Source organism: Sinohyriopsis cumingii, chromosome 4 (genome assembly GCF_028554795.1).
Source record: "Sinohyriopsis cumingii isolate HCF-2022 chromosome 4, ASM2855479v2, whole genome shotgun sequence".
Taxonomy (NCBI): Eukaryota; Metazoa; Mollusca; class Bivalvia; order Unionida; family Unionidae; genus Sinohyriopsis; species Sinohyriopsis cumingii.
In genome coordinates, this window is record NC_142964.1 from 67,378,085 (window position 1) to 67,403,376 (window position 25,292).

Genomic DNA, 25,292 nt, shown 5'->3' on the forward strand with positions numbered 1-25,292 from the left:
TAAAAAATCAAGTCATTGACTACATCTTAGATTTCTTCGCCTGTCTCTTGTACAGCTGTTCGGGAGCATCTCTGAGGAGTGTCCAGCAGTAGTCAGCCAGCATTGTAGTGGACCATTTTCCCTGGTATCTTTGTTCCATTGTTGCGATATCTTGATGAAAACGTTCGCCGTGTTCATCACTAACAATACCACAGTTGCTAGGAAAGAAATCCAAATGGGAATGAAGGAAGTGAATCTTTAGAGACATATTGCAGCCAAGTTTCTTATACTTCATCAACATGTCTTCTACTAGTTCCTTATAGTTTTCTGCCCTAACATTTCCGAGGAAGTTTGTAGAAACTAGGCGAAAAGCATTCCATGCTTGTTTCGCGTCACCTTCCAGCAAGTTGTTGAACCGGTCATCTTTGAAAAGCTCTCGAATCTGAGGACCCACAAAAACTCCCTCTTTAATCTTTGCTTCGCTGAGTCGAGGGAATTTTTCATGCAGGTATCGGAATGCTGGCAAAGTCCGGTCAATGGCTTTCACGAAGTTCTTCATCAAACCTAGTTTGATGTGAAGGGGTGGTAGCAAGATTTTCTGAGCCTCAACCAGAGCTGGGTGTTGGATATTCTTCTCTCCAATGGCTACATTCTGCCTGTGAGTCCATTCCTTCCTCATGTAGTGCATTTCCCTTGCTCGGCTATCCCACTCGCATAAGAAACACATGTATTTTGTATATCCTTGCTGCAGTCCCATTAAAAGGCAACTACCTTCAAATCACCACAGAGGTGCCAGCTGTACTTGTTATACTCAATGGAATTCAGTAGCTGCCTTAAGTTATCGTATGTCTCTTTCATGTGGACAGCATACGCTACTGGAATAGATGGAAGAATGTTTCCATTGTGCAAAAGCACAGCCTTGAGACTCAGTTTCGAAGAGTCCACAAATAGTCTCCATTCTTGTGGGTCATGAGTGATTTTTAAAGCATTCATGAGGCCCTCAATATCGGAACAGAATATCAGATTACTTTCCTTTCTGAAGAAAGGCTCCAATTGCTGGTGGCGCTTTCGATATGCAGTAATTGTGACATCTTCTTCTAGAAGATTCCATTGTTGGAGTCTTGATCCTAGCAATTCTGCCTTGTTCTTTGATAAGTCCAAATCACGAATCAGGTCATTTAGTTCTTCCTGTGTTATTCTGTGTGGGGTTGATGATGCACCACAGTGAAAATCTGGATCACTGCATGCTGATGGACCAGGAGAAGAACAGGTCGACTCACCTTTGTCTTCGTCAGATGAATCAAGAGAATATTCTGCTGGAGGTTCTGGAATAGGAAGTCCCTCACCATGTGGAACTGGTCTCAATGCAGACGGAATGTTTGGGTAGACTATTTTCGACTTCTTTCGCTTCGTTATTCCGCCGGAAAGAGGAGGAACCAAGCAGAAGTAACAGTCATTTAGGTGGTTGCTTGGCTCTCTCCACACCATTGGGACTGCAAACGGCATTGATGACCTTTTGCAATTCAACCACTGTGAAAGCTGTGTTGTACATGTAGCACAGCATATATGCGGAGCCCAAGGCTTGTCTTGGTCACCAACCTTGCATCCGAAGTAAAGATGATATGCCTTCTTCACTTGAGAATTGATACTTTTCTTCTGGTTGGCAAATGTCACTTCCCCACAAATATAGCAAAAATTGTCCGCGGTATTAACACACTTTCGAGGCATTACTGTTCTTTATTGTACGTAAATGGATAAAATAATAAGTTTTATGTAACAGTAGCTTGAACTGTCTCGCACAACGTCTAAAATATTTTAAATGCTGAACCTATCTGATTGGGCTTTATATAGTACACTGCTTACGTCAGCTTCAGCAGCCGCCTGGCATTAGTATAATAGGCCTACACATGTATAGTACACTGCTGACGTCAACTTACTTCAGCAGCCGCATGGCATTAGTATTGCATTGCATCAGAAAATGATGCAATCAACTGTGGATGATGTGAGCATGATGGTATTATGCAATGTTACATCATTATTCCGGATGTTGCTGCAGTCCTACTGGAGAAATTTACACAGTGAAACATAGAAAATGAGGTATATGAATATCTTCAAAACGAGAGCCAATACAAATTTTTCACGGTTATATTCGTGTTCGGCACACCAAAATACTACAGATTAGGGCCTTTTCAAGTCAGTAATGATTTCACTGTTGACCAGTGTAATTCAACGATATGTTCTGTTCCATGTCCTAATAAAATAACTATACGCTATAATACACAATCTAACAAAATTCCTATTTACACCAAGGAAAACTTTTCGGTTGAGATATTTCATGGTATTTTCCCCTAGAATTCTCTTTTTATAAAAATAATTTTTATCTCCTCCGCTTTTCTCAAAAAGTCAAGAACCACTGATTAATTTCGTCCAGGTACTGGCTAGATGTTTCATTGTCCCCTTGTCTGTCTGAGACATATAGAATCTATGTTGGGGTTTGGACCAAGACAAGGAAATACCTGTCAAGGGGTTATAGTATTTGTCTCCCCACCCGGCAAGCCTCGTGGGAAGACATATAATGTAACCCCGCGACTGGGATTTCCTTGTCTCGGCCCAAACCCCAACGTAGATTATTTTTCTCACCCAATATTTTCCTTTAAAGTAAAGAACCCTTCACTAGTGTAATATAGTTCACGTGCAAATGTTTACATGCGGCTCATTAATACAAATATGTTAATGAGGGCTGTGGTGTGACCGTTGCATCCGAAGCGCAGAGATTTGTACGCGTGAACGAAGAAAAATAACAACATACAACCTCGCATATTAATGAGATTTTTTCACATTTAATATATGGATGTCATATGAAATTGACAATAAATAAATAATATTTATTACAAGAAACTGTTTTATTTTCATCAGTTTCAATTTTGGAAAAGTTATATTGTAAATAATGAAACGATACTGGGTACTAAACTCTACTGTAGTTATACTTAGTACAAGCTGTAACGAAGAGTAACATCTTGCTTTAGATTATTCATGGGTAATTATTGATCTGTGTCACTATCGTATATAACTCTCCTTTTCTTTGGAGGAGGTGAAACTGTTTGTGACATACTTGTGTTGTATTAAATCTAGCTGTTTTGCTAAACTTACTTTTCTTATCTCAGTCTAGTCATCTCAGACCAGTCGTCTCAGTCAAAGTGTCCACGCGCTCAGAACAAGTTTTAAAAAATAAACCATTGTTGTCTTCTGCTGTATCTGAAGTAGTTGTTTTAAAATCAAACAACAATAACAACAAATATATAACAAAAACATAGGAACTTAAGGTCAATCCATCTTTGAGAACACACCATACAAAAACATTTCGAGAGAGACAAAGACAAACGCGTACGATGTCGAGCTTTTTGGTATTATGCTAGTTCGTTCCACACAGCATGGTCGATTTTATCCTGTGTACAGGTCTAGCTCTGTACATTTTCAGGGCAGCGTCATTAAATGTAGCTAACGCTACCTAACTTGTTTTAAATACTTCGTGTGAAACAAATTATATAATGTTAGCTACATTTAATGACGCTGACCTGAAAATAACTGTGCTACAGATAGGATACAATTCTCAATGCTGTGTGAAATGATATATAACAGAAAACACTGATCCATGCACATAGACTATATACCTATACATTTCATAGCCTCCCAACTCTTTTAACAACTATGGAAAACTTAGTAACAGCCAGAAATGTGTTATGTCAAATGTGCTTTATTCTAATTTTGCTAAGCATCTCCATTGTGACACAGTTGAACCAAAAAATATACTACAATATTTAATGACAAATAATGCACTTACCAGCCAGAAGGAATAATTTATCTGTCAACACATTAATCCAAAGGCAAATGTCACGGCAGCACATGCCATATTTCCAAGACATAAAAATATATTTTCAAAGAATCCGTGAACTTGAAAGTGTATCACATGGTTATCCGCTAGGGTCCGTATTTGGAGGGATTCTTATAAACGGGGGTAATTTTGCAATCAATATTAAGGACAACACAACTATGTCACAGTCAGCCAGGTTTTATTTTTTTTAAATTTCGGTTGTTACATCGTTTACTTCTAGTTTCCAACATTTCATCTGGCTATCTTTTATATGAGCTGCTTTTGCTAAACGAAGAGGTTTCAGAGATGTGGCCCTGTGGCCAATGTACTAGTCCACATGTGACTTTCGTGGTGATTTGAATTTGAGACCACTACTGGCTTAGATGCTTAGACTTCTTTCCGTGACCCTTCAAAACTTCAAAAAAACGTGTGACCACTTAGGGAAAAGTAGTGTAGCACTTTCGAAATGTGTCTTCTCATCTAGTTAAAACAACCTAACATAAGCAAAATACATGTAATTAAATTATGACAGTAATAGTGAATATAAACCCCAAATAAGAGTGTGTCAAAGTAATCCATTTTAATCGGACACACTCAGAAAGTTTCGCCAAAATAATTCGTTTCGTTTCAAACATAGAATTGTAAAATATTGTCATTTGCGCATGGATGCTCCTGTTAGGAATTTTTTTTCCCTGGGAAAAAAAAACAACGTTCAACAGAACGAAATATTTGCAACTATTTTATATAGATAAAAGCTGTAAATTTATTACACCCAAGAGAAATTGTTGTTTTTGTTGTTATAGGGTTTAACGCCATTTTTCAGCACAAGATAGGCTATACATGGCGGCCAGTAGTAATGGTGGAGGAAGAACCCGGGAAAACCCCGGAAAGAACCACCGACCCACGAGAAGCTACCGGCCCCAAGAGAAGTAACACAAGTCATAATGTACAAGCTCGTGTACTTAAGTCTGAAAACTGAGATGATGTACTTATGTAAAATATACTGACTGTAACGAGACCTTTACCATTTTAGTTTTGCATTCAGTCTAGCAACGATGATAATGCGTTTATTTATATTACATCCTGTAATCAATGCGGGCAATCTTGAGGGGCACAACTTTTGTCGAGAAAAATGTCCTGACAAAGTAATTATATATAACAAACGGAGCGGAAAGTGGTACGAATTATAAATTCTCTAACCTTTATGATACACAATTTCACTTCATGTGTATCCTCCTGTGGTCTCTCTCTCTCTCTCTCTCTCTCTCTCTCTCTCTCTCTCTCTGTTTGCCTCTCTTATATGCCAAGATTTTTGTCAGAGGAATCCGACATGACTTTGCATTGAGATGAGAGATAATTATTGGGTCGTTGTGCAAGTATGTCTGATACGCACGAATGTTTATATTTACAACGATGTTTCCAGCCTTTCTTTAGATATGCGGGCTTCGCCGAGAGTGTACGGAGGTCGATGCGTGCAGGCAAGGCGTTTAGTGCCGTAACCAGCGGATCTATGTTAGAAACTCAGCTGGGGACGAATTAAAATTACCTTCCTGTATGATACAATATTTCTCCATGTATAAATTCAAGTTATATTATCAAACAATCTCCTGTGGGATCAAGGGATAGCATTATCCGCTTTGTCGGGTGTATATCCGTAACTATCTAAATTAGCTTATATATGCCTTAAATCTGAAGAATCTGGAGTTGGTTGTGTAATTAGATGAGAGTTAATTATCGGGTCACTATGCGAGTTTGTGTGCTATAGACGAATACCAAAACTATTTTCCACCTATTGGGGGAATGTACGCTTAGTCTAAGAGGGCAAGGGGTTTACTGCGTGCATCAAGGCGATTGTTCCCGTAACCTGCAAACTTTCTTTCGAATCTCAGTAGGGGATGAATTAAAATTCTCTAACCATATGAGGATGCTTGGTAATATAAAGTAAAATTATATATTGGAAAGGAATAGCATCATACAGGTTGGATAATTTAATTCGTTCCTCCTGAAATTCGAACCCGGGTGTTGCACTGTGAGCGAACCCATGAGACGTTCTTACAACACAGACTGCAAATATCCCTTAAAGTTAACAAACCCTGATCAATGTAGGCGGACAGAGGTACATGAAACGTCCCTGGAACAATTTAATCAATGTACATAACTCTATATTACAAGGTTTTAAAATCAGATTCGTGTTTTGAATGGCAGTATTATATGAACATGTAAATTGATGAGCTAATTAAGTTATGCCGTTTGGTGTGCATGCTTTCATGTTGAGCACCAAGACGAAGACGGCAAAGTACAGTGCATACGGGGCCCCGAGTGGCCGAGTGGTGTAAAGCGCTCTACGTTACGGATCACTGCCATCTCACCTCTGTCTGCGTGGGTTCGAGTCTCGGAATCGGCTAATGTATGTGAGAAAGCTTGCCAGTAGCTTCTCGTGGGTCGGTGGTCGTGTGCTGAAAATGGCATTAAACCCTACAACAACAACAACAACAACAAATAAGTGCACACCTGGTGCACCAGTTTAGCTTTTTTGCTTGATCGTTGACTTCCCTGTAACATCGTGGTCGGACAGAATAAGTCGGCAGAGTTTTTAGTGCCTAGATTTACAACACAGTCGTGTTAATGCGATCACAAATTACACAAATGTTAGATTTAGATACAGTAACTTATCTTTAGTTGGGTGTACAAAAATTATTGTATTTGTTTTGGATCCAGATCCTTTGCCCCCTGCTTTAAAATGGATGAATCCTTGAAAGTTCCTCTGATGAGCATTACTATTGTAGGCCTGGTTTAATATTATCGACAGGTATCACAGGTCTAACCTCAGTAACTGGCAACACACAGTACAGCGGAGACAAGGAAAGCGTAGAGGCCGTTACTGCTACCAAGTCCAAACTCGTGAATAAAGCACATTTTAAAGGTAAGTTCTCTCTCTCTCTCTCTCTCTCTCTCTCTCTCTCTCTCTCTCTCTCTCTCTATATATATATATATATATATATATATATATATATATATATATATATATATATATATATATATATATATATATATGGACGGACAGACAGACAAACAGACGGATAGATAGATAGATTGTGATGAACATCGGGTTCATTTAATAATAAGTTATTCATGTACACACAATCAGTGCGTAAATAGTTCGTTAAAATGTTTTGTTGCATGTGTGAAAGCGAGGGGGGAGGGGGGAGGGTAAAAGGGGAAGTTAGAAAAGCATTTGAAGATATTTTTTACTGTCATCTTTTACAAGTTCTAATAAGTTTTTACTTTGTAAGGAGCACTTCCTGGTATTTGGTGAATAAAACAGGAGGAACCCCTAGCAAATACATCGAATTCTTCGGCCTCACATTTCACTTTTTATATAGTAACGTGTCATACAGCACTCCGTAGTTTTGTTCTGATTATCGATTGTAATCGATAATCAGTTGGTTGGGAGAACCAATTCGCTAATCGATTGTGAAACTGCATAATCGATTGCACAGTAAGGGAGACAACTGTGAAGCACTCGGCACAGACTAGTTCCCTCCCTTTGATTGTTGGGAAGAAAACGGTCAATTCCGAACAAAATTTTTAAAACGCTGCTAAAGGACACACGGTACTAATGATACGGAAAACTCGGAACCAGCCTGGATATGGCTGAACATAAAATAGAGTATGTACGGGTTTGGCCGACAAGAATTGGTTAATAATGTAAGTTATGTTTTAGGAAAAATAATATTTTGAGAGCTTATCCTAGTTGTTGTTTTATTGATGGAATTTCAGTCCTTTAACAGTCCTGAGTTTGGAACATTCATTACTAAAATTAGCACCTGACTCTTTGGTGCGGAATTAAAAGCACATGTTTCAAACACGTGCAGGTCCAGAAAATGACGCGGCTCATATCCTTTCCTCTACAGAGAATCTGACATCCAGGTTTCGTATGTACTGATAAATATAGGTTTGATCATGAGCACTCAAAAATGTTAAGTTATAGAATTTTTAATAGCATGTTGTTTGCATAGGTTTACTATTGGAACTGAATTAGTACCGTGAGTTCTAAATATCATACTCGTGCCGTGGATGAAAATGATACCCAAATATATATTCATATCCTGTACGAAAAGCTCGTTCTCGTGTTTGGACATACTTTGGATTTTACGAAGCACAGGAGGATCCACCGACAAAGGAGAATTTTGATACGACGGAGGTCGTGTGCAAACTGTCAGAAAGGAGGGACTCGGCAGATACCGTTCATGTCGCCATGGTGGCAAATGTAGTGTAGTTATCCTGTCGGAAAGTGCCAGGAAACCATAGTGTGACTGGTCTAAGGTGGCGTAGTTAAAACAGTTCCCTGTGTTAAGGGACAGTTGCATAGTTTCTACGGCGAGAACTACTGGCGGTATGGAAACCTAACGAAGAGAGGCCGTGCGGGTGTGCGGTTGGTGGATATTTGGCAGGTTGTGAGATCTGTGGTCTTGCATTGATTAGAGTAAAATTTATGTATAGAATGGACACGTTGGGCTTTCTAATTTACAACTGAAGTTGTATGGAAGTCTTTGGAAATTTGGGGTAAACTTATGACTTCTAGCCGGAATCGTGCCAGGGTTTGACATCGCTCGGTCAAGTAAAGACCCCTGGCTTGTAACAACACACACACACACACACACACACACAGAGTTTCTATGTGTAAATATGTAGTATTGTGTTTTGAAGTACTGAACTAAATTTGTTTATGTTAACAATATTAACTATATTTCTGTTCGGTACAAACCAATGCTGACTGATCTAGAACGTTATGCTGTGCAGAATTTTTTTTTTTTTATTCTGTGATTAGATGATTTGAACTTGGAGAAACAAATGATCAACCAAAGGTGTTGGCAACGCAAAGGTATTTGTATCAATTGTCGGAGAACCTTTATTTAACTGGACAGTTTATTAAAAACTGGTTGTCAAGGATACACGAGTCCTCAAGAGCTGGACTGTATGTAAATTTGTTTTTGAAGTTTGCATATACAGGACATTCAAATTTGGTTACTATATAACAATTTGGAAAATGTTTCGAAATTAAGAATTTCGACAGATAAATTTGTAAAGAAACGTGCAGATGGAAAGTTATTATATTCTTCGAATTAAACAAAGAGATCGTAATTTTTTTTGTTAGTTCATGCGTGTACAAATTCACTAAATTATTAAATTGTCAACATGATCATGTTTTCAGAAATCTAGGTAATTTTGAATTACAGCGTGTTTATCATACGGTCTGGTTTAATAAATGCTAGACTAACAACTGTTTACATGTGGTAGATGAATTCAATCCAATTAAAATAAGATCTCCCACTGTCCTACGTGAACATCTGACAGCGATCGCTTACGGGTCATGTTCAGGTTACCTTGAATTAGCTAATGGATATGCAACTTTTAGAAATCCTGAATGGTGGACAGTGGAGGTCTGGTTATATATATATATCTTAGAACCTCTAATTTATAATGATTTATGCTATGTACATTTAAACAAGAAAAACGCATGTTATACTCTTGAAAAATAGTAAGGTGTACCGTATGTACTGACCTACTAGCCGAGTCCAACTGCAAGCAACATATACCCTGATCAGCGGTCGCATAATGCAGGGTCTTTGTTATTTGTTCTACTCATTACTTCTAACAACGTGCATAGACCCAGATCTGCCGGTGCACTATGCGACGGAAGACCTGGGGACTCGAAAATTAGGCAAGATACGTTTGTAATAACGATATTTAGGCGAGAACATACGGTACATCTGTAATAACGTTTATATGCATTTGACCCAGTATTGACATTTATGTAAGTTGCGTTTATCATGTGCTAGCAATCAACTTTAACAACTTGTATGTATACTCGAAATGTGTGATAGGCCGATTTATGTTCCGAGCAAACATAATGTGAACTGACCTATAACTACAGTTCCTTCTTATCTCCTTACTTATTACCAATTGGAGGGCTGTAAACTGAAGCCTGCTGTGAGAAGTTATATAATGGTTATCTTTGAACCCTAAGGACGAACAGCAATGCTACATCACGTGTGACTCGTAGTGATGGTTCCGACAAACGAATTAGACTGTTAGAGATAAAAGGTAATGTATCGAGCCGCGACGACTCAGAACCAACCGCTCTGATTTTGCTCTAATTTTAAGTCTATCTTGCGTCGACTTACCGTATTTTATGTTAAATTTCATAAGTTTGTTAATATTAGAAAATTTATTTTTTATTTATTATCTCAGGATAATTTTTTCCAAATAATATAATCAATAAAATTAGTTATTTCTGTTGTTAATAATAAAAAAAAATTCGTCAAACCATGTATAAACCTATTTATCACATTCCTATTGTCTAGCGTGGGTACGTGGGAAAGCCTGCCAGTAGCTTCTCGAGGGTCGGTGGTTCTTCCCTGGGTTTTCCAGGGTTCTTCCTCCACCAGTTATACTGGCCGCCATGTATAGCCTATCATGTGCTGAAAAATGGCGTTAAACCCTAGAACAACAACAACAACATTCCTATTGTGTTATTTACGTTCATATACCCGTATGATATTTTTTAAATATATGTTACATGGGTAAAAACACCTCGTGGCATCACAAATGACGTCATTTCGTCATGAAAAGGAAATGCGTAACGACCGATTGATCCGAATGTACATTCAAGTTATCTCATTTCACTATTCTGCGGTTTGGTCAAATCAAATCAGTATATTTTTGTCAAGTGATACATGAATCTTATTGTGGTACTAATTTCTAATGAAATTTAAGAAACTCATCGAATGATTGCAATCTTTTGTTTGCCAACGCTAAAGATTCTTCGCCACATCCTATAAACTGCATTTAAAAATGCTTACAATTCGAAGATCCTCTATTTTCCAAGTTTGTTCAAATCTGTTTAAAAAGAGAGAGAGAGAGAGAGAGAGAGAGAGAGAGAGAGAGAGAGAGAGAGAAAAGAATCATATAGAGTAGCAAATCAGAGCCAGTCAGAAGAACAATCACCTCATTAATATGCACAGGTCTCACTCATAATAGCATTCGTTCGACATCTTGATGGTATTGACAATATAACTAAGTTGGATCAGAATCGGGTCAGAAATGCCGTCTCTCGAGTGGCAATAAGCTCAGACAGTGGTAGAAGCTTAACCACTCAGATGCAAGATACTTAAATTAATATGGGTAAAAAAATGCTTACAATAAAACTCGTTTGACATCAGTTTTACTAAAATTTTATCAGAAATACAGTCTCTAGTATGACAACAAGCCCACCCAATCAGGTATATTATCACCTAATTCGTTGATTTTCCTCTGTGACATTAGCATGTATATTTTCCTTTGTGACTCACTCTTCTGAGATCTTAATGACATTAGCATGTATTAATAGTTTGATTAAATCTGATCAGAAATATGGCATACGGAGTGGTCACAAATTCTGCCAATTAGACACAAGATACTCTCATTAATATGCGTGGATCTCGTTCAACATCAATCTGCTCTCAGATCGTGTGTGATAAGTCTTATGTCAGATCTGAGGTCAGAAATATGTCGTGAAGGATGATAACAAGTTCAGTCGATCAGATACAAGATCACATCATTAATATTCTTGATTTCACACATAGAACCCTTCCTAGAATTATGATGATGTTAATTATTATTCCAGTATCTTTAAAATCGAGTCGGAAATATAACCTCCAAAATGGCAATTGTTGACGGACAACAACGGACGATGGACAACATAATCTCGCTTGATCTTTACGGTCGGGTGAAGCAAACGTTACCTACTGACCCTACCCTATACTCGACGGTCTATTTAAAACATGATTCGTACAAAGTCTGGAACATGTCTGGGCAAAAAGGTACGTTTTTCCAGAACTGGAAAAAGTATGAATAAATTTGTCCTAAATGTCTGGAAAAAGTATGGAATTTTGGATTGCTGTGTTTTATTTCGGTTGTTGCTTGAACATATTCAGGTGCTGTGACATTGTTTATCTTCTCTCGGGTTGGATGGGGCGAGGGAGGGGCCAATGTCTGCCGCATACTGGTTCTGTGCAGATGGCGAGATGCGTGACCTATTTATTACCCACTCATTGCTGGATGATACTAGTTTAGATCACGTGGACACCACCTGCTTGTTTATATCAACACATTTTTTTCAAATATATGTGCCAGATGTGTCTGGATAAATCTGGAAAAGATCTGGAATCTTTTATACAGTCAGCTGTATAAGCCAAGTAAAAAATACATACAATTTTTACCTTACATCCATGATTAACATGTGTTTAGAAATATGACCTCTTGGGTGGTAGCTTGGTAAATAGGTTTATATCATCAAGATACACAATTGCTTTTGACATGAATGTCGTAATGAAGATGAAGTAAGGCATACTATAAAGTGGTAATAAATCTTATCAATCCAATCGGATTTCCCTGTGAGTGATCAAACGGAAGGAGGAATCTAGAATGTAGGATTATTTTATGACAATTTTGGCTTGGCGTTTTAGAGCACTCAGCCACAAGGTTATTTTCTGGCGAGGCAGTGAAAGTACCTTGCACAAGGACACACCTTTGTTGCCAACCCAGGATGGATAAAGTTGACAGTGTGGACAAATTCAACTCAAACTGTTGCACTGAATGTACAATGTGAAGATAATACGTGTATTATTTGGAAACCAAGCAGAAGAAATATATTGACAGGATGGATCTGTCACACACTCTCAATATCCACAAAAATACAACTTGAAATTTTGGCAAATTAATATATGCATACAAATAGCATGTACATAATAACAATAAAACATTTCATACTTCCTTCACCTTTCTTCTTCACATTACTTTCGGCACTTTTATAGCTCTCCTTTAGAAACAACTACGTCGCAACGTTAAAGATCAAAGTTCTATTCTACCTCCTGTACATATTATGCATTTAGCAGCTGGGACGAAAACTAGTCTTCAAAGTCAGTCTCTGAAGTTAATACATAAACCTTAAAGCATCATCACATAATCAACGTTTGCCAGGAAGCAGTTGTGTCTCCGTGCTCATAAGAAAACAACCAGTTTACAACCTTAGACGAGGATTACGCCAAAACCTTCATCATCTGCAAACGACACAAAATCGTGAAGGGGTTTAAATAATCACCGCCAATGCAGTGCCGAAGCAGTCAGAGTAATTTGCCTTGCCTGGGGACAAACTCTTGCAGCTGGCTCAGGAAGGTTTGAATAATTCTTGTCCGAGTTTCCTCTGACCCTTGTCACCCCATTTTTTATATTTGGACATTTATGTTGGGGTGAAGGGTCAGAGTCCATTCCCTATCGAAAAGCTGGAATTCGCCGACACCATTTGGTGTCGGCATGGGGTAGCCGCTTACTAGTCGGTCCAGCAAATTTGAACAACCTTCCATCGAGATATACCTGCATGAAATCGATAGGAATATGATTTATTTTCACAAAAATCGTGATTTTAGCATTCGTCGTGTCTTTAATCTGCTGAAAGACGAAACGAAAGTACGTCGTTGCTGAAATTTGACCTGGATCTGGCTATTTGCATTCTGAGTCACATGACTATAAAAATCTCACAACCTACATGTTGCCGACATGAGAGGTCATATAGTCACGTGATATCGACAATAAGCAAATTTCCAAAGTTGTTGTACATATAATTATACATATTATGTAGAAGTCACTTAATGTTTGTAAATAAATATAATGCACACTTAATTCTCAACATATTTCTTCTGAGAACATCAACCAGAAAACTGTATTTCAACTGGGTGGATAAAGCTATTTTCAGCAAGTACCGAGCACGTATCAGCGGTGTGTTTTTATTTAGCATCATGTGACTACCGCATTGACATGTGCTCTCTTCTTAGTGAATCTGGTTTTACTTCATGTTGCTTCAACATTTACAGATATTCGGTCGTTGTTTTCAGAATAAATATTTTTAGAATTTTTTTTCTTCATTTTTCTATTTAAAAAAATTACGTGACTTTCATTTATATGTTCGATTTCTTTTCCTACAGCAACACTAGAAATGGTGTAGTGTTGATATCACGTGACTGTACGACCTCTGATGTCAATGACATTTAGGTTGCTAGAGTTATGTAGTCACGTGACTAGGAATGCAAATGGACAGATCCAGGTCACATTTCAGCAACGATGTACTTTCGTCTCGTCTGACAGCGGATTAAAGACATAACGAATGCTATGATCGCAATTTCTGAGAAAATAAATCATATTCCTATCGATTTCATGCATGTATATTTTGATGAAAGGTCGTTAGAGTTTACTGGGCCGGCTAGTAAGCGGCTACCCCATGCCTACACCAAATGGTGTCGGCGAATTCCAACTTTTCGACAGGGAATGGACTCTGACCCTACACCCCAACATAAATATCCAAACATCAAAAAATGGGATGGCAAGGGTCAGAGGAAACTCTGACTAGAATAATTCGAACCCATGACCTTTGGACTTGGAGCTGACACACTGCCTCTGTGCAAGCACTTTTTTACTTGCAAGGCTGGAACAGTGTCCATGGTGGTTCAAGGAACTGTACTTTTTGTTGGTGAAGTAAATGAAGTTCTGTTCACGTCCTCACACTCACATCTTTGTTTCATCCCTCACCCCATCACACACACACACACACACACACTTTCTCTCTCTCTCTAAATATGATGTGCCGTTGTTTAGGGTTTAACTCCATTTCTAAGCGCAGGATATACTGTATATGGCGGCCAGTACAACTGGTGGAGAAAGAACCCGGGAAAACCCACGTAAGAACCACCGACCACGGAAATTACTGGCAAGCTTTCTTTCTTATCCAAATTGGCTGAGTCTGAGACTTGAACCCACACGGATAGGAGTGAGATGGCAAAATATTCAGATTGTTCATTTTGGGGCTCATCATAATGTTTGAGACTACAGATTGTGTCATCATAATCATCATTACCAAAATACATGTACAATTATATTGTCTTCATCATATATTGCTGATTGTGGCCTATACAGGCCTTCCTTGTCCATGACTGACTAGAATCCATTTTATTTGTAAACAGTATGTGCAGAAAACTTTTTTTTAAAAAGTCTACTTCCTGTCACTAAATGGATTATTCATAAGTGTTAGTGGCATTTCATTTTCAATACATACAGACTCCATATGGATGGCCTAATGGTTAGAGCGTCCGCCTCGGATGCGGGAGATCGTGGGTTCGATCCCCGGCCGAGTCATACCAAAGACTTACAGAAATGGATCAAACACCTGCTTCGCTTGGTGCTTAACATTAAGAGGTTAGTGTTAGGACTCATTGGCCTGATGTCCGATGTGACTGGGTGGGACATCATGCTACATATCTGCGACATGATACCCCAGTGCTAGTCATCACTATAAACTGCCACACTGCAGACATCGTAGAGATATGACTGATTTTTTTTGAAAGCTACGCTAACAATTTAAGTCTCTCTCTCTCTCTCTCTCTCTCTCTCACACACACACATAGGGAATCAGTCTAAGCTAGAACTGTAAACTAGTTAACATCTTTAAGGATGTATTTATTATTAGATTTTGAATTTGATCAAACTTGGTGTATGATCATATTGTTAAAATCTTGGATGAATTAGATTCATTAGCCCGTAAACCACTCGGCCACCCTTAGAAGAGAAATATAGACAGAGAGAGATGGACGGGGGAGAGAGGGGGAGATGGGTTAGGATATATATATATATATATATATATATATATATATATATATATATATATATATATATATATATATATATGGGCTTGGATGGCCAGGACTGGTTGATAGTTAAAGTAAGATTTTAATAAAAAATAAAGTTTGAGAGCTTCTCCTATTTATAACTGTATATTTAGCACTTGACTCTTTGGTGCGGAACTGAAGTACAATTTTCAAACGCATGTAAATCCAGAACATGCCGCGCTTCGTATAGTTTTGTCTACAAAGAAGTTGTCATCAAGGATGTGTATATACTGCTAAATATAGGTTTGATCACGAGCATTCAGAAATTTAACGTTATTGAAGTTGTAATATCAGCGTGTTTGCATAGGTTTTGCTATGGGAACTGAATCAATATGGCAAGACCTTTTGATTGCCGCTTCACATTACAACAATACGAACACAAACTCCAAACATTATTAAGCAAAACCGTCGTAAAGAGTTGTTTCCCATATGACTATGGAAATGTACGCTTTATTGATGAATCTGTTTTTCTGTCCAAGAATTCTCCAAATTTCCCTTAATATTGACGTTTGCTTTCTTTTTGATGCATATCATAACCTTTGGAATTTTTATTTCTTCTTAAAATACTTTTGGAATTGTCAGTTGTAACAGTTTGATAAGACAATCAGCTAAAAGTTAAAACAAAATTCTTTCAGATAGATGCTCGAGTTGTAATTGTTTTTCGTTTTGTTTTTTGTTTTTTATTCTCTCAGAGAGGTACTCTGTTAATTTTAGGAAATCGTGACAGCTTTTGTCATAGAATAAATACAACCCTTCAGAAGAAACGGAAAGTTTCATGGTAAATCGTAGTATTTTAAACGTTAGTCTGACGGAACAATACCGATGTTGAGTGACACCAGATCCTGGTATGTAAATTGACACGTGTTTCCTGTTTTTTGTGTTTTGTTTTTGGAAAAAGATATTTGACCTATAATAATAATAATCTTATGTGGACAGAAGCAGCACACTATTATTGTTCGTACAGCTATGTACAAAATATCGTACCTTCCATACACTTTATCGTGAACGTATTTTCTCTATATTTGCCACACAGTCTATACTCGTTTATAAGACGAGGCCAACTGCAAACCAAAGAGTCAACATGCGCAGGCAGATCTATGGCTCTGCAGTTTGTCATTAGTAATCAGTAGAACAAACATCACAGAACCTAATCTGCAGACACATTATGCTACGTTTCATCAAGATCTTTGTTGTTTGCAGTTTGACTAGACTTATTATCGAGTACAGACGGTATATGCTCAGTCTGTGTTCGTCAATGGGTCGGGGATATTAAGAAGATAACAAAACAAAAATACACTTTTGTCGGTTGTCTGCAGGATCTGTACCCTAACTTACATCTCCAGGCATGATAGTAAATCGCTGGAATCGAACATTTACCAAAAAAGAAAAAAGTGCACAATTTACTTCCCATTTTGTAAGTCGTACACACGAATTACATATAGTGTAAATTATATACGACATTAAATAGAACAGAGCAAATTTACTATCCATTATAAGTCGTGCACATGAATTATGTGTTTCGCTTTTATTTACATATAAGAAAGAAGCATTTTCTTTGACAACTTCAAAGTTGTTGCTTGCGGTTTAACGCCATTTCTCAACGCAAGATAGGCTATATATGGCGGCCAGTATATATATGTACTGAGGAAGAACCGGCAAAACCCCTGTAAGAACTTCCGACTCACAGAAAGATACTGGCAGCTCTCTCACATATTCGCACTGGCCGAGGTCGAGACTCGAACCCACGCAGAGAGGGTTGAGATAGCAATGATGGGTAATGGCGAGCGTTTTAGACCACTATTCCACCCGGGACCCCCACAACTTTATAGAAAGCGTTTACGACCTATTAAATACATGTACTAAGACAATGATAACGGAAGTAGATCGAATATATCAAAATATATCAGGTCGGCCTTGAAATATGCAATAAGTGTATACTATGTTTCTATTTTGACATGATATCTCGTGCAATTAATTTCTTTATTATATATTTTACAAACATATATCCTTGCTTACTTAGAGGACATTTATCATAAACCAGGGAAATGTTTATCATTGTGAGCCATTGCTCGCCTTGTGCAATGTAAAATTACCTTACTAGCAAATTAGCGTACATGTTCCCTAAATAGTGTAGGCCTACAGATTCCATAAAATGCGTACACGTTCCCTAAGAAGCGTATACAATTTTTCTAGAAGAGTACTGTATACGGTTCCAGTTGCGTTATAAACCTGCGCAGAATATTATCTGTATTCGCAGTTAGGCAATCTTATTTATGCTTTTTATCTGAACGTACGTTGTTTTATGATGACTGCTTCCAGTTTATCAAAAAGGTCAGCCTTGAAACGAAATCACTGATTAGGTGTTATAAAGAATCCAACATACTAATAGTGGTGTAAAAGAATAACTCAGTATACCACGCATGCCATCCATATGCATCATTTTGAAATATGTCGTTTATCAGATAAAAATTCCATATATTTTAACAATTTTGAGACAGTAAAAATGTTCTCAACAGCACGTATGCGATAAATTGTCAGGATATATTTAAAATCTAGCCCAAAATAAGTAAATAAATTATGCACGCCTTACACTTATATCACTCGGAGGATGACAGTACTGTGAACCTGTAATTGAACCGTCACTGATAAGAAAAATATTCACTCGTTTTGATGATTTTGCATAAAAATAAAGTAAAAATGATTAAAGGAAAGAAATAGAATTCTGCAAACAACGGACGCTAAACTTACTTCTTAAAAAATAAGTTAATATCAAGAAACAGTAAAACTCCTTGTTCAGATAAATATCTGGAACAACTGACAATTGCAGAAGAAGAAGAATAAAAAAAAAACAACAATTAATCCATGTAACTAATTACGCCGTACATTAACATCATTTGGAAGTAGGGACACGTAGCTTACGCTTATCGGATAAGAAGTTCAAACATTTTAAATTTCTTTTTACAATTTTTAAAAAAGAATCCTTGCTATGCACACACTGCATATTCATATCTTTAAACACGTTAATATTAGGAAACTCTTTCTAAACGTCGTTTGATGAAGATAGCGGATATTTTGACAAGTCTGTAAATAATATAAATTAAGTCCATAAACCAGTCACGCCCTTCACTTACGCAATTTAGAACAGGGGTCTCAAACTCAAACAACCCTGAGGGCCGCACGAGGGCATTTTCGATGGCCCAAAGGCCGCACCACTTTTGTTGTCTCTCGTGACACCTTTGACGACAATCATTTTGCGGGCCAACAGGATACGGCTTGGCGGGCCACATGTTTGAGATCCCTGATTTAGGAAAAGTTGATCTCATGTATCCGTTTATATTGCATTATATCTCGAGTGACTAATCTAAATTGCACGAAAACCACAATAAAGAATCCCAAAGAAGAAGCTTTACCGGTAAGAATAACAAATGGTCTGTGTGTCTCTGTGTGTGCGTTTGTGAGTGTGTCTATATGTGTGCGTGTGCGCGCACTCGTGTGTGTGTGAATAATATTTTAATATGCGAACTTAAATAGAATTGATTTGTATCATTAAAAAATAAAAAGACATTTAAGCATATGAATTATTTGATATCGTCTCTAATTGGCTGAACAGGTTACCAATCTAGAGACTCTGTGTGTGTGTATGTGTGTGTGTGTGAGAGAGAGGGGGGGGGGGGAGATTTTAGTGACAATGAAAGCTAATATTAGGGTTTCCGAAAAAGTCATTTTTGAAAAACAGCTGTTTACTGTTTTCAATTTTCAAAAAACAGCTGTTAACAGCTGTTTTTACTGTTTTTTTCCATATTTTCACTAATTTTACAGTCAATAGCTTATTTTTTTGATGAACACCGTTTTATTATATATCTTTCGTGATAAGTTCTAAATCAATACATTTTTACTTCTTATAATAAAATTTCAAGAATACAAGTGCATTAAGCGACTTGTCTGAGAGACGCGATCTTAATTTTGTACAGAAATTCGTACAGACCGAAAAAACTCTTTCAACGTCCGTTGATGTCGGTTTAATGGATAGAATTGCGTTGTACAATTTTTGGAGATTTTCAGTGCGCTGGCCAGAGTTCCTGAAGAGCGTGAATTCGGACTTGAGCCATTTGAAACTGTCTTGCCCTCCGACTGCAATTGATGATCCATCTTTTTGAAGCAACAAATTCAATTCATCTTGAACAGACAGGTTCACACTTTCATCATCATTTGACGACTTTTCGACGACATCTTCTACATCGTTGACTTCAGATAGACGAGACGCTAGATTTCCTGCGAAATTTAGCGTAGTTTTTGACGGGGCGACAGATGGATCTTTGAGACTGCGCAGGAGGTTCATGACATCATTGTTCAATCGCTCTTCAACGCGACACTTCAAATTTTCCATGAACTTGGTACTAATGTCATTATTCAGGTTAGACAGCTTGTTGAACATGAATTCTAAAACTGTGTCAGCACTCATCAACGTCGCGTCTTCTCGACTTAGATTCTCAACAGCAAGTTTCACAGGTTTCCATTGCCGTCAGAAGAGTTTTGAGAGAGTCAAAATCCAATGTCTCAATGTCCGTTAGAAACAGTAAAACTATTAGAAAAAAAAAAAAAAAAAACAGCTGTTTACTGTTTTTTGATTTTGGACGAAAAACAGCTGTTTTACTGTCACTGTTAAACAGTTACCAGAAACCCTAGCTAATATTATGAGGATTGGATGAAAGTTGTTATGAACGATATCAAGAATAATAACGAGGTAAGCTGGCATATGGTTGTTAATAACAAAGATGCTGTATTTCAGATTATATTATGATTAGAGGTTGCTGTGTATGCATAAATCTTCAGAATCACGAATGCTTTTAACTATTCAGGATATATACGCATAATAATCAAGTGTTCTGTCAGCAGACGGTCTAACTTTTGTTACCGTGTTTCAAGCTGTATTTTATTTATCAAAAATGTTGTGATTTGATCAAAGTACATTATGTCGTCAAAATCTTGGATGGGAACGATTATTAGAGAAATCATCACAAATTAATGAATCAACTTTTCTCTTATTGGGGAAGTGTTTTTGTATACTGATGAACTCGATCCTTTTGAATACTTGAGACATCAAGAAAGGTCCAATAGCTAGAACTAGCCTTGTTCCCAGCGCATATAAACATATGTATAAGAACGAAAAGTGAACCGCTCAGGTGGCCTAGTAGTTAGAGCGTCCGCCTCGGATGCGGCAAGTCGCGGGTTCAAACCCGGCCGAGTCATACCAAAAACTTATAACAATGGCACTAACACCTGCCTCGCTAGGCGCTCAGCATTAAGAGGTTAGTGTTAGGACTGGTCGTGTTGATGTCAGGATAATGTGACTGGGTGAGATATGATGCTACAATGTCTGCATGATACCGCAGTGCTAGACATCACTATAAACTGCCACAATGCAGACATCATAGAGATATGACTGAATTTGTTTTAAAGCTACGTTAAAAATTAAACATACACACACACACACGAAAAGGGAACCAGTCTAAGCTAGAACTTAAATCACATTTGTTTCTGATGTTGTGAGCTAGTTAACATCTTTAAGTATGTATTTATTATTAGATTTTGAATTTGATCAAACTTGGTGTATGATCATATTGTCAAAATCTTGGATGAATTAGATTGTCAGCGAAATGGAAGTAAACTGACTTCTTATTGGCCAAACTTACGTTATTAGTGTACTTGGGCCTTATGTGGTATTACTTTAATGAAAAGTCTAATAGATACAGGTACAATGTTGTTGACACATTTGACGTAACAGACATAACAAAGCCAGACAGCAAATGTATAAATTACGCGCATGTCACTGCACCAGTATATCTGATAGGGGACAATTTATGAAAACAGTGCAGTGAAAATTGTACTGCACAATATTTACTGTTCAGAATAACGGCACTTCAAAACTTACACCTGTAGCCATCAGTCCCAGGTTCATCAAGGTACGGTCTCCTTAACTCCCATATGATGAGTTTGGGTTTACCAGCACTCTTAAATTCTACAGTTATGTATAAGTTTTTAAAGTCCTTTAAATTTTTAACGCCTTACTATTTTGTTCAAGTTAAATGAAGTGCATTCTACGATTGTCCATGTATATGTATCCCTTACTCATAATACCGTACCGGAGTAGTATAGACTGTACGAGATCTGACGCCCCTACGTCGGTTTTTACTTTTTTTTCTTCAATACACACAGCATGTACAATTCTTCACACAGTGAGCTGCTAATTCAAAATTACCACACAGGGTGTCGCAAACTCTCAGTCTATGCTGCGTATAATCAACATTACATAAATGAGTTATCTTGAATTAACTGATTAACGATTGGTTGATTATTTAAAAAAAATAATACAAAGACATAATGGTAAAAGATGCTAATAAGAATCACATCTTATTGCCCTCTATCAGATTAAATATATTTTTTTCTTCGAATTTTTTTAACTCATAAAAGGCCGTGGATAATCCTCTGTTTGAAAGAGGTTTTAATAAAAGCTCCTTAGCACACGATCATTTTGAAATGCTCCTTATGTGTTCCTATCTTTATCTAATTCAGAGAAAACGTTCAAGATTATTGTCAGTTTGGAGCATATTGTTACATCATTTATAATTTAGATAGAGTTTATCCCATTTAAGCACATCCGTTTAAACATAAATACTTATCTGTTGTAACATTTTAAGTGTTGGTTTAAATTTAATTGACAGTTAAAACGCATCGTTTTCAATAAATATACGGTATAATTCTGTTAATGAAATACTCTGCATCATCCCGAACTAATAAAATCACTTTTTTCTTCCTCATGTTACACGTCTCGTGATGATAAAACCTACGCGAGTTTGTCTCTTGAACGTTTACCCTATTGTTATATAGACATTTTATCATGCATAAAAAATATGGAGTCTTTGCGTGATCACACGTCTTCATTCTCATGCACACTTTATTTTTCGTGATAAGTCGTAAACAAATATACTTTTGACCTTAAACCACACCGCAAGGTTTTTGTTTTGTTTGTTTGTTTGTGTGCTCTTTAGTTCGTCTTTGAAGAGGTGTCTCGTTGTTTACTTGTATGTTGAACACGTTGTTCTTCGCTTCATCACTGGTGTCATTAAATGTCAAAGAATATGTCAGCTTCAGCATAAATACATAAGTTTTATTCGTCGTAAGAATGTGAATTTTATTTCATCATACTAGTTTGTTTTCTTCACTTTCTTGTAATAAAAACAATTCATACCCTAAACACTCGATAGTTCTAACACTGTAAATCCAACGTAAACTAGTTTTTCTAATTTGATTTTCTTTTGTTTCACGTTTGTCTGTAACAATTCGGGTACTATCCCCGTTTCGGTCATCAATATATATATATATATATATATATATATATATATATATATATATATATATATATATATATATATATATATATATATATATATATATATATATATATATATATATATATATATATCAGATAAGGGGGTAGGGTTGCATATCGTTCAATCGCATATTATGAAATCTAATATGTAAAATAATGATATATTTAAAAAAATTCTCACCATTATAAACATGCATCTTTACTTTTCTTATAGCACTGGTTGAAATGATGCTGAATTGCCCATGTGAAGGTTTAGTGATAGGGAATTTTCCTTCTAATTCCATCCTGTTTCATTCAGCTGGTGTGCTTGAGATTTTAGTTATCAACCAAAGTTTGTTGTTTCCATTAGTGGGATATGTTAATGTGCTAGTGTAATCGATTAAGATGACATGTTAAATTGTTTTAAGTTTTAAATATATTTTAGTTACAAATTACATCTGTTACTGTTGAGCACTATTAAAAAAAAAGGAGGAACCTAAAAACTCAGTTTGGTTTTTCAGTCAATTTTAAGATATATATGCACATAGGCACATTCATTTGTAAGCAATACAATTTCAAATAATTACATACATTCAGGATGTTGGCAGTCAAGGAAACACACGCTACTGTATGATGTCATAGTATCATTAAGTCAACGTATTGAATGTAACTTCTTCATTATCTTCTGGCATTTCCAACAAGTATTCTCCTTCTGATTTAATTTATCCAGTAGTTGGCCACCAAACGTGTTTTTACTTGAATAAATTGACACGGCCTGTTCTTAAAGGGTGTTAGGAATTATGTCCGCCATGAAGGTGTTTGGATCAGACTTGTATTCACCATCATTTATAATCTGTTCGTCTTCATCTGCATAGTGTTAGGCATAGTGATATGGTGTGACGCGAATTCTTACTCTTATTCCATTCTTAGTCATATGCTAACAGTTTTGTTTCAACTCGTGTAGGCTTCGAACAAGCGTCATGAATTAAAGCGGGAACACTAAAATAACGTGTGGGATAAAGTTTGTAGTCTTTCATCCATACGTTTCTCTGCTTATTAAAATTGACCGCTCCGGTGGCCTGTTGGTTAGAGCGTCCGCTTCGGATGCAGGAGGTCGCGGGTTCGAACCCCGGCTTTGTCATACCAAAGACATAAAATGGTACTAACAAATGCCTCGCTTGGCGCTCAGCATTAAGAGGTTAGTGTTAGGACTGGTCGAGCTGATGTCAGGATAATGTGACTGGGTGGGATATGATGCTACATGTCTGTAGACATCACTAGAAACTGCCCAACTCCAGAAATCATAGCGATATGACTGAATTATTTTTAAAGCTACCAATATCGTCCTTTGATTAATTTGAAATTAATAGAGACGAGTAAAACCATAGTATAGGACTACAGGCTGTGTATTAATAGAGACGAGTAAAACCATAGTATAGGACTATAGGCTGTGTATTAATAAAGGCGAGTAAAACTATTGTATAGGCTCTGTATTAATAGAGACTAGTAAAACCATTGTATAGGCTGTGTATTAATATATACGACAAAAGCCATTGTATAGACCGTGTTTTAATAGAGACGAGTAAAACCATTGTATAGGCTGTTTCTTAATAGAGACTAGTAAAACCATTGTAAAGGCTGTGTATTAATAGAGACTAGTAAAACCATCGTATAGGTTGTGTATTAGTATATACGAGTGAAGCCATTGTATGGGCCGTGTTTTAATATAGACGAGTAAAACCATTGTATAGGCTGTGTATTAATAGAGACGAGTAAAACCATTGCATATGCTGTGCAATTGTCTTATTAACTCTTGTGAATCTGTCCTCGTATTCATAAGGATACAATGTCATTTCTCAAATATTTATCTTGCAAATGTTGCATCCAACTCGTTTCAGTGAAAGTTTCGTCGTTTAAATTCTTTCTAATTGTTGTAATGATCGCTTCATTATTATAAAGCAATCAAGAAGCCTAATTATCTTTTTAACTGTCGTTTCACGTCCCTAATTCAAGAATCTATTGACTCTGAAATCCTTGCTGAAAGAAATAGATTTCTCCATGTTATCCTGAATGATTGTTAACTCGGGTACTTGTATAAGTAGTTCCTTCATGAATAGATAACTATAATAATCTGGCAAGGTATGACTGAATGGTATATTTGGTAATACTGTATATTAAAAATTCATATTGCAATTGTTATGAGGAGGACCATAGAATAAACATATGAATCAAAATTCATGGTCTTGATCTTTTTTACACAGTAGTACCATAAATGTCTTTCATATATTGCAAATGCTGGTTGACTTAAAACGTG

At 36.9% G+C, this 25,292-nt stretch overlaps 1 protein-coding gene across 2 annotated transcripts in view; it reads left to right on the forward strand.

Annotated features, from left to right (window-relative positions):
* Window positions 1-6,686: 6,686 nt before the first annotated feature.
* Window positions 6,687-25,292, forward strand: part of LOC149801378 (uncharacterized) — a 106,936-nt gene continuing 88,330 nt past the window's right edge. The window contains exon 1 of one of the 2 annotated variants that reach the window (XM_089955448.1): window positions 6,687-6,773. The gene's annotated coding sequence lies outside the window, so the exon portion shown is untranslated. Of the gene's footprint in view, window positions 6,774-9,869; window positions 9,959-25,292 lie in introns of those variants that run through there. The other variant, XM_089955449.1, reaches the window with a different exon arrangement.